The following is a 12,232-nucleotide window of genomic DNA, read 5'->3' on the forward strand; positions in this document are numbered from 1 at the left end:
TGAGACTCGAAATTGAGCTCAGGTGCATCCTGTTTTCATTGACCATCCTTAAGATGTTTCTACAACTTGATTGGAGTCCACCTGTGGGAAATTCAATTGATTGGACATGATCTGGAAAGGCATACATCTGTCTATATACAGTCACACAGTTGACAGTGCATGTCAGCACAAAAACTAAGCCATGAGGTCGAAAAAATTGTCCGTAGAGTTCCGAGACAGGATTTTGTTGAGGCACAGATCTGGGGAAGGGTTTCAAAAAAATTATACAGCATTGAAGGTCCCCAAGAACGCAGTGGCCTCCATCATTCTTAAATGGAAGAAGTGGAACCGAACTGGAACCACCAAGACTTTTCCTAGAGCTGGCCGCACGGCCAAACTGAGCAATCGGGGGAGAAGGACCTTGGTCAGGGAGGTGACCAAGAACCCAATGGTCACTCGACAGAGCTTCAGAGTTCCTCTGTAAATATGGAGAAACTTCCAGAAGGACAACCATCTCTGCAGCACTCCACCAATCAGGCTTTTATGGCCAGACAGAAGCCACTCCTCAGTAAAAGGCACATGACAGCCCGCTTCGAGTTCGCCAAAAGGCACTTAAAGCACGCAGACCATAAGAAACAAGATTCTCTGGTTTGATGAAACCAAGATTGAACTCTTTGGCCTGAATGCCAAGAGTTACGTCTGGAGGAAACCTGGCACCATCCCTGCGGTGAAGCATGGTGGTGGCAGCATCATGCTGTGGGGGATGTTTTTCAACAGCAGGGACTGGGAGACTAGTGAGGATAGAGGCAAAGTTGAACAGAGCAAAGTACAAAACCTGCTCCAGAGCGCTCAGGACCTCAGGCAGGGATTAAGGTTCACCTTCCAACAGGACAACGACCCTAAGCACACAGCCAAGACAACGCAGGAGTGGCTTCGGGACAAGTCTCTGAATGTCCTTGAGTGGCCCAGCCAGAGCCCGCACTTGAACCCGATCGAACATCTCTGGAGAGACCTGAAAATAGCTGTGCAGCAATGTTCCCCATCCGACCTGACAGAGCTTGAGAGAATCTGCAGAGGAGAATGGGATAAACTCCCCAAATACAGCTGTGCCAAGCTTGTAGTGTCATACCCAATAAGACTCAAGGCTGAAATCGCTACCAAATGTGCTTCAACAAAAGTACTGAGTAAAGGGTCTGAATACTTGTGTAAATGTAATATTTAAGTTTTTCATTTTTAATAGATTTGCAAAAAATTCTAAAAAACTATTTTTGCTTTTCATTATGGGGTATTGTGTGAAAATTGATAACGAAAAAAACTATTTGATCCATTTTAGAATAAGGCTGTAAGGTAACAACATGTGGAAAAAGCCAAGGGGTCTGAATACTTTCCGAATGCACTGTACATGTATGTGTGATTGTGAACAGCCCGTTCCACAAATCTCATGCACACTTATGAGGCTTTAGCTAAAGTAAGGTTAAGTTAGAGTCTCTCTTCACTTGACTCGCATCTATTACTGTTTATCACTGCTTCTATAAAAACTAGAGGACAACCGATTAATCGGCATGGCAGGCAATGGCATGGCAATGCGGTGCCTGTTAATTTATCATCGAATCACAGCCTACTTCGCCAAACGGGTGATGATTTAACAAAAACGCAGTTGCGAAAAAAGCACAATCGTTGCACCAATGCACCGAACCATAAACATCAATGCCTTCCTTAAAATCAATACACAAGTATATTTTTTTTAAACCTGCATATTTAGTTAAAATAAATTCATGTTAGCAGGTAATATTAACTCGGGAAATTGTGTCACTTCTCTTGCGTTCAGTGTAAGCAGAGTCAGGGTATTTGCAGCAGTTTGGGCCGCCTGGCTCGTTGCGAACTGTGTGAAGACCATTTCTTCCTAACAAAGACCGTAATTAATTTGCCAGAATTTTACATAATTATGACATAACATTGAAGGATGTGCAATGTAACAGCAATAATTACTTAGGGTTGCCACCCGTTCGATATAATACGGAATGGTTCTGTATTTCACTCAAAGAATAAACATTTTTTTCCCCGAAATGATAGTTTCTGGATTTGACCATATTAATGACCTAAGGCTTGTATTTCTGTATGTTTATTATATTATAATTAAGTCTATGATTTGATATTTGACAGAGCAGTCTGACTGAGCCGTGGTAGGCAGCAGCAGGCTCGTAAGCATTCATTCAAACAGCACTTTCCTGTGTTTGCCAGCAGCTCTTCGCAATGCTTGAAGCACAGCACTGTTTATGACTTCAAGCCTATCAACTCCCGAGATTAGGCTGGCATTACTATAGTGCCTATAAGAACACCCAATAGTCAAAGGTATATGAAATACAAATGGTATAGAGAGAAATAGTACTATAATTCCTATAATAACTACAACCTAAAACTTCTTAACTGGCAATATTGAAGACTCATGTTAAAAGGAACCACCAGCTTTCATATGTTCCAACGTTCTGAGCAAGGAACTTAAACATGAGCTTTTTTTACATGGCACATATTGCACTTTTAGCTTTCTTCTCCAACACTGTGTTTTTGCATTATTTAAACCAAATTGAACATGTTTCATTATTTATTTGAAACGAAATAGATTTTATTTATGTATTATATTAAGTTAAAATAAAAGTGTTAATTCAGTATTGTTGTAATTGTATATAATTTATATAATTGTATATATATATAAATAAAAATCTGAGGATTAATCGGTATAGGCTTTTTTTGGTCCTCCAATAATCGGTATCGGCGTTGAAAAATCATAATCGGTCAACCTCTAATAAAAACAGATCTGGGTTCATCCACCTCCAGACCACAGTGGCATCATTAGTTAACATGGCTATACTAAACAAAAATATAAATGCAACAATTTCAAAGATTTTACTGAGTTACAGTTCATATAAGGAAATTAAACCATGAACCATAAATTCATTAGGGCCTAATCTACGGATTAGGGCCTCCCACTGGGGAGCCAGGCCAAGGCAAATTAGAATGAGTTTTCCCCCACAAAAGGGCTTTTTTACAGACAGAAATACTCCTCAGCCCCCGGCTCAGACGATTCCGCAGGTGAAGAAGCCAGATGTAGAGGTCCTCGACTGGCGTGGTTACACATGGTCTGTGGTTGTGAGGCCGGTTGGATGTACTGCCAAATTCTCTAAAACGATGTTGGAGGTGCCTTATGGTAGAGAAATGAATATTCAATATTCTGGCAACAGCTCTGACGGTGCTGATAAAGATGGCAGCTTCGCTTCTAGTCCTTAAAAACAAAAAAAATACTGCACAGTTTTCTATGTATTATTTCTTACATTGTTAGCCCAGAAAACCTTAAGTGTTATTACATACAGTCGGGAATAACTATTGGATATCAGCGAGACGTCAACTTACAACCAGCACTACGACCAGGAATACAACTTTCCCAAAGTGCACCTCCCAGGGCATTCGAACTGATTCCAGAGGCCAACCCAAAACAACGCCTCCGGAGGAGAGGGTGCCGGAGCGGTCTTCTAGTCAGGCTTCGGATGCGCGCACACCAACCACCGCTTCCGAGTATATTACTCGCTAATCTCCAGTCCCTAGTTAACAAAGTCAACGAAATTAGGGCAAGAGTTACTTTCCAAAGAGATATACAGGATTGTAACATACTCTGTTTCACGGAAACAAGGCTAGCTTGTACAGCCAACGCAATTTTCTGTGCATCGCGCGACAGGAATAAACATCTCTCCGGTAAGAAGAAGGGCGGTGGTGTATGTTTCATGATTAACGACTCATGGTGTAATTGTAACAACATACAGGAACTCAAGTCCATTTGTTCACCTGACCTAGAATTCCTCACAATCAAATGCCAACATTATTATCTCCCAAGTGAACTCTCTTCCGTTATTGTCACAGCCGTGTATATCCCCCTGCAAGCGGATACCAAGACGGCCATCAAGGAACTTCACTGGACTTTATGCAAACTGGAAACCATATATCCTGAGGCTGCATTTATTGTAGCTGGGGATTTTAACAAAGCTAATTTGAGAACAAGGCTACCTAAATTCTATCAGCATATCGATTGCAGTACACGAACGAGTAACACGCTCGACCATTGCTACTCCAACTTCCGCGATGCATACAAGGCCCTCCCCCGCCCACCTTGTTGCTCCCCTCCTATTGGCAGAAACTAAAGCAGGAAGCGCCCATGCTTAGGTCTATCCAATGCTGGTCTGACCAATCGGATTCCACGCTTCAAGACTAACTTTTACAGGTGCACAATCGAGGGCTTTCGGGCTGCATCACCGCCTGGTACGGCATCAGCACCGCCCACAACCGCAGGGCTCTCCAGAGGGTGGTGCGGTCTGCACAACACATCACTGGGGACAAACTACCTGCCCTCCAGGACAGCTACAACACCCGCTGTCACAGGAAGGAAAAAAATATCATCAAGGACAACAACCACCCGAGCCACTGCCTGTTCACCCCGCTTCCATCCAGAAGGCGAGGTCAGTACAGGTGCATCAAAGCTGGGACCGAGATACTGAAAAACAGCTTCTCTCTCAAGGCCATCAGACTATTAAATAGCCATCACTAGCACAAGCAAGTAGCAACTCACCCACTACTCAGCCCAACACTGAAGTCCCTAGTAAGGTCCCGCACATAGAGGGCGGGTGATGAGAGAGACCGCATCTTTAAACGCTGTCCGCTGCCCCCGCATCTCAACCTCGGAGCAACTGGAAACAGACAACCTCCAGCCAACCAGAGCGGAATCCTGAACACTCATTTGCTACACCAACCCGAGTAGTACTGCCCAGTTCTCCAGTTAAGAGACGATCCCAAAGACCTTGTCCACTTGAGATCAGTCTACTATCCCCAGAAAATGGTAATGTAAATTGCACTCTTCTTTCCTTACAGTGAATGTTTAAAACCTTTCTGGGATAGGGGGCAGTATTTTCACATCCGGATAAAAAGCGTGCCCAAAGTAAACTGCCTGCTACTCAGGCCCAGAAGCTAGGATATGCATATAATTAGTAGATTTGGATAGAAAACACTCTGAAGTTTCTAAAACTGTTAATAATGTCTGTGAGTATAACAGAACTGACTTGGCAGGCGAAACCCCGAGCACAATCCATCCAGGGAATTTTTTGTTGTTGATGTCACTGTGTTTTCCAATGGGTTTCTATGGGAGACCTGATTTATTAGGGCCCAGATTGCAGTTCCTATGGCTTCCACTAGATGTCAATAGTCTTTAGAAATTGTTCAATGTTTTACTTTTGAGAAATGAAGAAGTATGGCTGTTCTTTGTAGGTGTTACTCTGAAGGGCTTTAGTATTTTGTTGCGTGTGAACTGGAGCGGCTTCACGTTGTTTTTATCCGGTATTAGAAACAGTTTATTCCGTCTTAAATTGTATCATTTATTTACATTTTAGGATACCTGAGGTTGGATTAGGAACATTGTTTGAAATGTTTGGACCAAGTTTACAGGTAACTTATTAGACACTTTGTAGTCATGTTGGAACCGATGTATTTCTGAATCAAACGCACCAAATAAATGGAAATTTTGGGGATATAAAGAAGGAATTTATCGAACAAAACGACCATTCATTGTCACAGACATTTGAGATTGCAAAAAGAAGATCTTCAAAGTTAAGGCATTTATTATATGGCTATTTCTGACTTTTGTGGTGTCGCACCTGCCTGGTTGAAAAATAATTTGCATGTGTTTGTATACAGGGCACTGTCCTCAGATAATCGCATGGTTTGCTTTCGCCTTTTTGAAATCTGACACAGCAGCTGGATTAACAAGAAATTAAGCTTTATTTTGATGTATTACACTTATATTTTCGTGAAGGTTGAATATTGATATTCCTGTAGTTTGAATTTGGCGCGCTACAATTTCACTGGATGTTGTCAAATCAATCTCGCTAACGGGATTCGAGCAGGATTCACGCTTAGGGATCCCTAAGAGGTTAATTAATAGGTTACCACCAACGTGGGCGACTAGAAAGTGTTCATCACAGTCTGTCCCCACAAATGATCAGTACTCACAAGTGACCAGTCGGTCATTCCCTGTTACCATGGGCTCTTCCTCATAGACTTGAGTCAAGATGGGGAGGCAGGCTGTGAGTGCCTGAGGGTTAATCAAATTTAGGGCTAAACAGGGGCACCAGGCAGGCGCAGTGACTGGCCAGGGCCCAGCCTAGTGGGGGGATGCTGGGGTAGGACAGGACGGGTGGATGGGGTAGGGTGGGTAATCCTGTTAAACTCCTAATCCCCAACCAAGACCCAAGGCATCCCCAGTCAAGGCATTCAAGGACTAGGTTTGATGGGAAGTTGTGAAGTCATCAGCCATCCCCCTTGCTAGAGGAGCAATAGAGAACAAAATAGAAAAGGCCCATCCCCCACATTTGCTATGTCATGACATACCTGGACCACCTATTGAGATGTGCCGTTTGTTCAGTAGATCTGGTGTTAAATTAAGTGAAAAGGGCACTGGAGTGCCCTATTGTTAAACGTTACTGACACAGTGTTGAGTCATCGTGTGTGGGATCAGGAAATTAGTCTAGTTGTTAATGCAAGAGCACATGACTGAGGCAGGAGTGTGTTGTTATTGTGCTGATTTGCTTAATTTGTTTTGTTTACCTTTACCTCTGATGGTCAAAGGTGACTATTGATCCCACCCCTGCCAATTGTAAACCTTTTTACACTGACATCAACTAAAAATGGTTGTGGTTGGTTTCTGTAATTCACCTGCAGTGATCTTCTGACCCATCAGTGACAGACAGGACAACACAGGAAATGTGGAACTTAAAGAAGGAACTGAGTTGAAACACAGACAAATCTGCATCAGGGAAGACTGTATAGGTAAGGCCTGAGATAACCACTCTAAGCTGAAGTGAGAAAGTTATATAAAAAAACACCTGTATGGCAAGAGTAACAGGAGCATGATCTGACATAGATAGCAGAGTAGAAAAGGGATGTCAGATAGACTGTTGTTTGGCAGTGGAATATATTTCCATTCAAAATGTGTCAACAAGTTGCCTGACAGCACAGAGAAAGGTCAACATTTACAGAAAGTGATTTATTCCAGGGGAAGTTCAGCTCTGGTGAGCCAGGGGAAGACCTTCCATAATTACGGCCAAATCGCTAACAGTGCAGGACTGCTGAAACAGGATCAAGTGGAAGTGTCAGAGTCTCTGCCGGCCTGGGCGTTGGCCCCCTTCCGCATGAACGAAAGAGGTGTCAGGGAGCAGAGGAGGGAAGATGGGGCCCTCTCCAGAAGAAAAAGGAAAAGAGTGAAAAAAAGCGAACTCCACACTTCCTGGAATTCAAGGCTCAACTGTGAACAGGAAGTCCAAACACATCCCCCCCAATCCGTCATCAAGCCGGAGAGATGGGTAAACGCAATCAGCAGACAAGGCCTTATATGCCCCTACACTTCCTCCTCCCTCGTGACTGACCCCAGCACTACATGCAAAAACAACTCATAAATACACTCAGAATAAAGACCCCAAACAGTAGCTATTGTACACTGCTCAAAAAAATAACGGGAACACTTAAACACAATGTAACTCCAAGTCAATCACACTTCTGTGAAATCAAACTGTCCACTTAGGAAGCAACACTGATTGACAATAAATGTCACATGCTGTTGTGCAAATGGAAGACACAACAGATGGAAATTATAGGCAATTAGCAAGACACCCCCAATAAAGGAGTCGTTCTGCAGGTGGTGACCACAGACCACTTCTCAGTTCCTATGCTTCCTGGCTGATGTTTTGGTCACTTTTGAATGCTGCCGGTGCTTTCACTCTAGTGGTAGCATGAGACAACCCACACAAGTGGCTCAGGTAGTGCAGCTCATCCAGGATGGCACGTCAATGCGAGCTGTGGCAAGAAGGTTTGCTGTGTCTGTGAGCGTAGTGTCCAGAGCATGTAGGCGCTACCAGGAGATAGTCCAGTACATCAGGAGACGTGGAGGAGGCCGTAGGAGGGCAACAACCCAGCAGCAGGACCGCTACCTCCGCCTTTGTGCAAGGAGGAGCACTGCCAGAGTCCTGCAAAATGAACTCCAGCAGGCCACAAATGTGCATGTGTCTGCTCAAACGGTCAGAAACAGACTCCATGAGGGTGGTATGAGGGCCCGACGTCCACAGGTGGGGGTTGTGCTTACAGCCCAACACCGTGCAGGAAGTTTGGCATTTGCCAGAGAACACCAAGATTGGCAAATTCGCCACTGGCGCCCTGTGCTCTTCACAGATGAAAGCAGGTTCACACATTTACATTACATTTAAGTCACACACTGAGCACATGTGACAGAAGTGACAGTCTGGAGACGCCGTGGAGAACGTTCTGCTGCCTGCAACATCCTCCAGCATGACCGGTTTGGCGGTGGGTCAGTCATGGTGTGGGGTGGCATTTCTTTGGGGGGCCGCACGGCCCTACATGGGTTCGCCAGAGGTAGCCTGACTGCCATTAGGTACCAAGATGAGATCCTCAGACCCCTTGTGAGACCATATGCTGGTGCGGTTGGCCCTGGGTTCCTCCTAATGCAAGACAATGCTAGACCTCATGTGGCTGGAGTGTGTCAGCAGTTCCTGCAAGAGGAAGGCATTGATGCTATGGACTGGCCCGCCCGTTCCCCAGACCTGAATCCAATTGAGCACATCTGGGACATGTCTCGCTCCATCCACTAACGCCACGTTGCACCACACTGTCCAGGAGTTGGCGGATGCTTTAGTCCAGGTCTGGGAGGAGATCCCTCAGGAGACCATCCGCCACCTCATCAGGAGCATGCCCAGGCGTTGTAGGGAGGTCATACAGGCACGTGGAGGCCACACACACTACTGAACCTCATTTCGACTTGTTTTAAGGACATTACATCAAAGTTGGATCAGCCTGTAGTGTGGTTTTCCACTTTCATTTTGAGTGTGACTCCAAATCCAGACCTCCATGGGTTGATAAATTTGATTTCCATTGATAATTTTTGTGTGATTTTGTTGTCAGCACATTCAACTATGTAAAGAAAAAAGTATTTAATAAGAATATTTCATTCATTCAGATCTAGGATGTGTTATTTTAGTGTTCCCTTTATTTTTTTGAGCAGTGTATTTACTTACACTGAGGGCAGACACCCTCTCTCTTTCATAGAGCAGATTGATATGGTCAACCTATAGGCCTAAAGTAAAATCAAGTTAATATAGTCGTAGCCTACATCAAAAATGGCTTGATGTAGGCTACATTTCTTCAATTAGTATCAAACACTTGACAGAGATATCTGGAACGTGAAAAGGACATTGTCAAGTGGGGTGGCAGGTAGCCTCGTGGTTAGAGCGTTGGGCCAGTAACCGAAAGGTTCCTAGATCGAATCCCCGAACAAATGAACAAAGCAGTTAACCAACTGTTCCTAGGCCGTCATTGTAAATAAGAATTTGTTCTTAACTGACTTGCCTAGTTAAATAAAGGTAAAAGGAGAAAACAAAGTGGCTGTTCCAAACAGGTGATTGATAATACTACAAAAACAGGCAAAAGGTGCCTTCCCCTAAACAGAAAACATAGTTAACATGTAACCTATCTGAGTTTAGGTAAAGTCGGCGATGGGTCGAAGCCAAAAAACGTTAAGTGATCGATCCCTGTCAAGGGAGGAGCTGATCTTTGTATGACAGTAAAACATTCTTACGATGACTATAACATTTGTTGACACCTTCTGTTCTTGCACATTATCTCATAAAACGCTTATTTCAACACTGTCTGCTCAGGCAAATTTTCCAAGCAATATGGAATATGGAATATTTTTAAATGGTCATACCAAGGATAATTTTGCTATATGATTTAAGTTAAGACCATATATATATATATATATATTATATATATATAAATATATATATAATATATTATATATATATATAAATAATATATATAGACATAAAATTATTTGATGAAATTCTGCTATTAGCCCAAACGCATTGAACAACAGATTCACTACATGGAACAACAGATAGTCCCCCAAAAAATCTAAAGTAAGTCTGTTCTGAAGTGTCTGCCCTATATCTCTCATAACACTGTCATGACCCATATATTTACACCTGTTGTGACATATATTGTGTTATTTTATGGCTGGTTATGACACCTACATCAGAGTGTCAAAACCCACATTTATTCAAATTAGTTGTTCCCTGCCTAGAAGTTTCCTTGTATTATTTCTTACATTATTAGCCCAGAAATTTGATTATGTTATTACATACAGCCGGGAAGAACTATTGGATATCAGAGCGGTGGTAACTCACCAGCACTGCCAGCATTACGACTTTCCCAAAGCGAATCCTTTGTTCGCAACCCCCAGGGCAATTGAACTGATTCCAGAGGCCGACCCAAAACACCGCCGGCAGAGAAGAGGTACTTGGAGTGGTCTTTTAGTCCGACTTAGGAGACGCACACACCACCCACCGCTCCCAAGTATATTACTCGCTGATGTTCAGTCTCTAGATAATAAAGTTGACGAGCTCAGGGCAAGGGTTTCTTTCCAGAGAGACATCAGGGATTGTAACACATTCTGTTTCACGGAAACATGGCACTCTCGGGATATACTGTCTGAGTCCGTCCAGCCGTCTGGGTTCTCAGTTCATCGCATAGACAGGAATAAATATCTATCTGGGAAGAAGGGCGGGGGAGTATGTTTCATGATTAACGACTGTGATTGTGATAACATACAGGAACTCAGTCATTTTGTTCTCCCGACCTAGGATACAACACAAGAGAATTCTCTTCGGTTATAGTCACAGCCGTGTATATCCCCCCTCAAGCCGATACCACGACGGCCCTCAAAGAACTTCAATGAACTTTATGCAAAGCCCGCATTTATTGTAGCTGGGGATTTTAACAAAGCAGATTTCAGGAGGCCGCCGAAGTTCTATCAACACATTGACTGTAGTACTTGCGCGGCTAAAGCACTCGACCACTGCTACTCCAACTTCCGGGATGCCTACAAGGACCTCACCAGCCCACTTTTCTGCAAATCTGACCACGACTCCATTTTGCTCCTCCCGTCCTATAGGCAGAAACTCAAACAGGAAGTACCCGTGCTAAGGACTATTCAACGCGGGTCTGACCAATCAGAATCCATGCTTCAAGATTGTTTAGATCACGCGGACTGGGATATATTCCGAGTAGCTTCCAAGAATAATATTGACGAATATACTGATATGGTGACTGAGTTTATCAGGAAGTGTATAGCAGATGTTGTACCCACAGTGACTATTAAAACCTAACCTAATCAGAAACCTTAGATAGATGGCAGCATTCGTGCAAAACTGAAAGGGCGAACCACCGCATTTAACCATGGCAAGGTGACTGGGAATATAGCAGCATACAAACAGTGTAGTTATTCCCTCCGCAAGGCAATCAAAACGGCAAAACGCAATTCAACGGCTCAGACACGAGACGTATGTGGTAGGGTCTACAGACAATCACGGATTACAAAAGGAAAACCAGTCACGTCGCGGACACCAACGTCTTGCTTTCGGACAAACTAAACACCTTCTGCTGCCAGGCCAGACGGCATTCCTAGCCCGTCCTCAGAGCATGTGCAGACCAGCTGGCTGGTGTGTTTACGGACATATTCAATCTCTCAATCTCTCTCTGAAGTGCTTTGAGAGACTAGCCAAGGATCATAACACCTCTACCTTACCTGTCACCCTAGACCCACTTCAATTTGCTTACCGCTCCAATAGATCCACAGACAATGCAATCGCCATCATACTGCACACTGCCCTAACCCTTCTGGACAAGAGGAATACCTATGTAAGAATGCTGTTAATTGACTATAGCTCAGCACTCAACAACATAGTACCCTCTAAACTCATTATTAAGCTTGAGGCCTTGGGTCTGAACCCCGGCCTGTGCAACTGGGTCCTGGACTTCCTGATGGGCCGCATCCCTGGTGGGGAAGGTAGGAAACAACACCTCCACTTCGTTGATCCTCAACACTGGGGCCCCACAAGGATGCGTGCTCAGACCCCTCCTGTACTCCATGTTCACCCATGACTGTGTGGCCATACACGCCTCCAACTCAATCAGTTTGCAGATGACACAAAAGTAGTTGGCCTGATTACCAACAATGACGAGACAGGGAACAGGGAAGAGGTGAGTGCCTCTCCAACCTCAAGAGGCTGAAGAAATTTGGCTTGGCACCTAAAACCCTCAAACTTTTACAGAGCATCCTGTCAGGCTGTATCAACGCCTGGTATGGCAACAG

At 44.0% G+C, this 12,232-nt stretch overlaps 1 protein-coding gene across 1 annotated transcript in view; it reads right to left on the reverse strand.

The window, feature by feature from the left end:
* LOC120060835 (rab11 family-interacting protein 3-like) overlaps nt 1-12,232 on the reverse strand; it is a 108,312-nt gene that overhangs the window by 30,088 nt on the left and 65,992 nt on the right. The window lies entirely within an intron of this gene.

The sequence above is a fragment of the Salvelinus namaycush genome, chromosome 16, assembly GCF_016432855.1.
Source record: "Salvelinus namaycush isolate Seneca chromosome 16, SaNama_1.0, whole genome shotgun sequence".
Taxonomy (NCBI): Eukaryota; Metazoa; Chordata; class Actinopteri; order Salmoniformes; family Salmonidae; genus Salvelinus; species Salvelinus namaycush.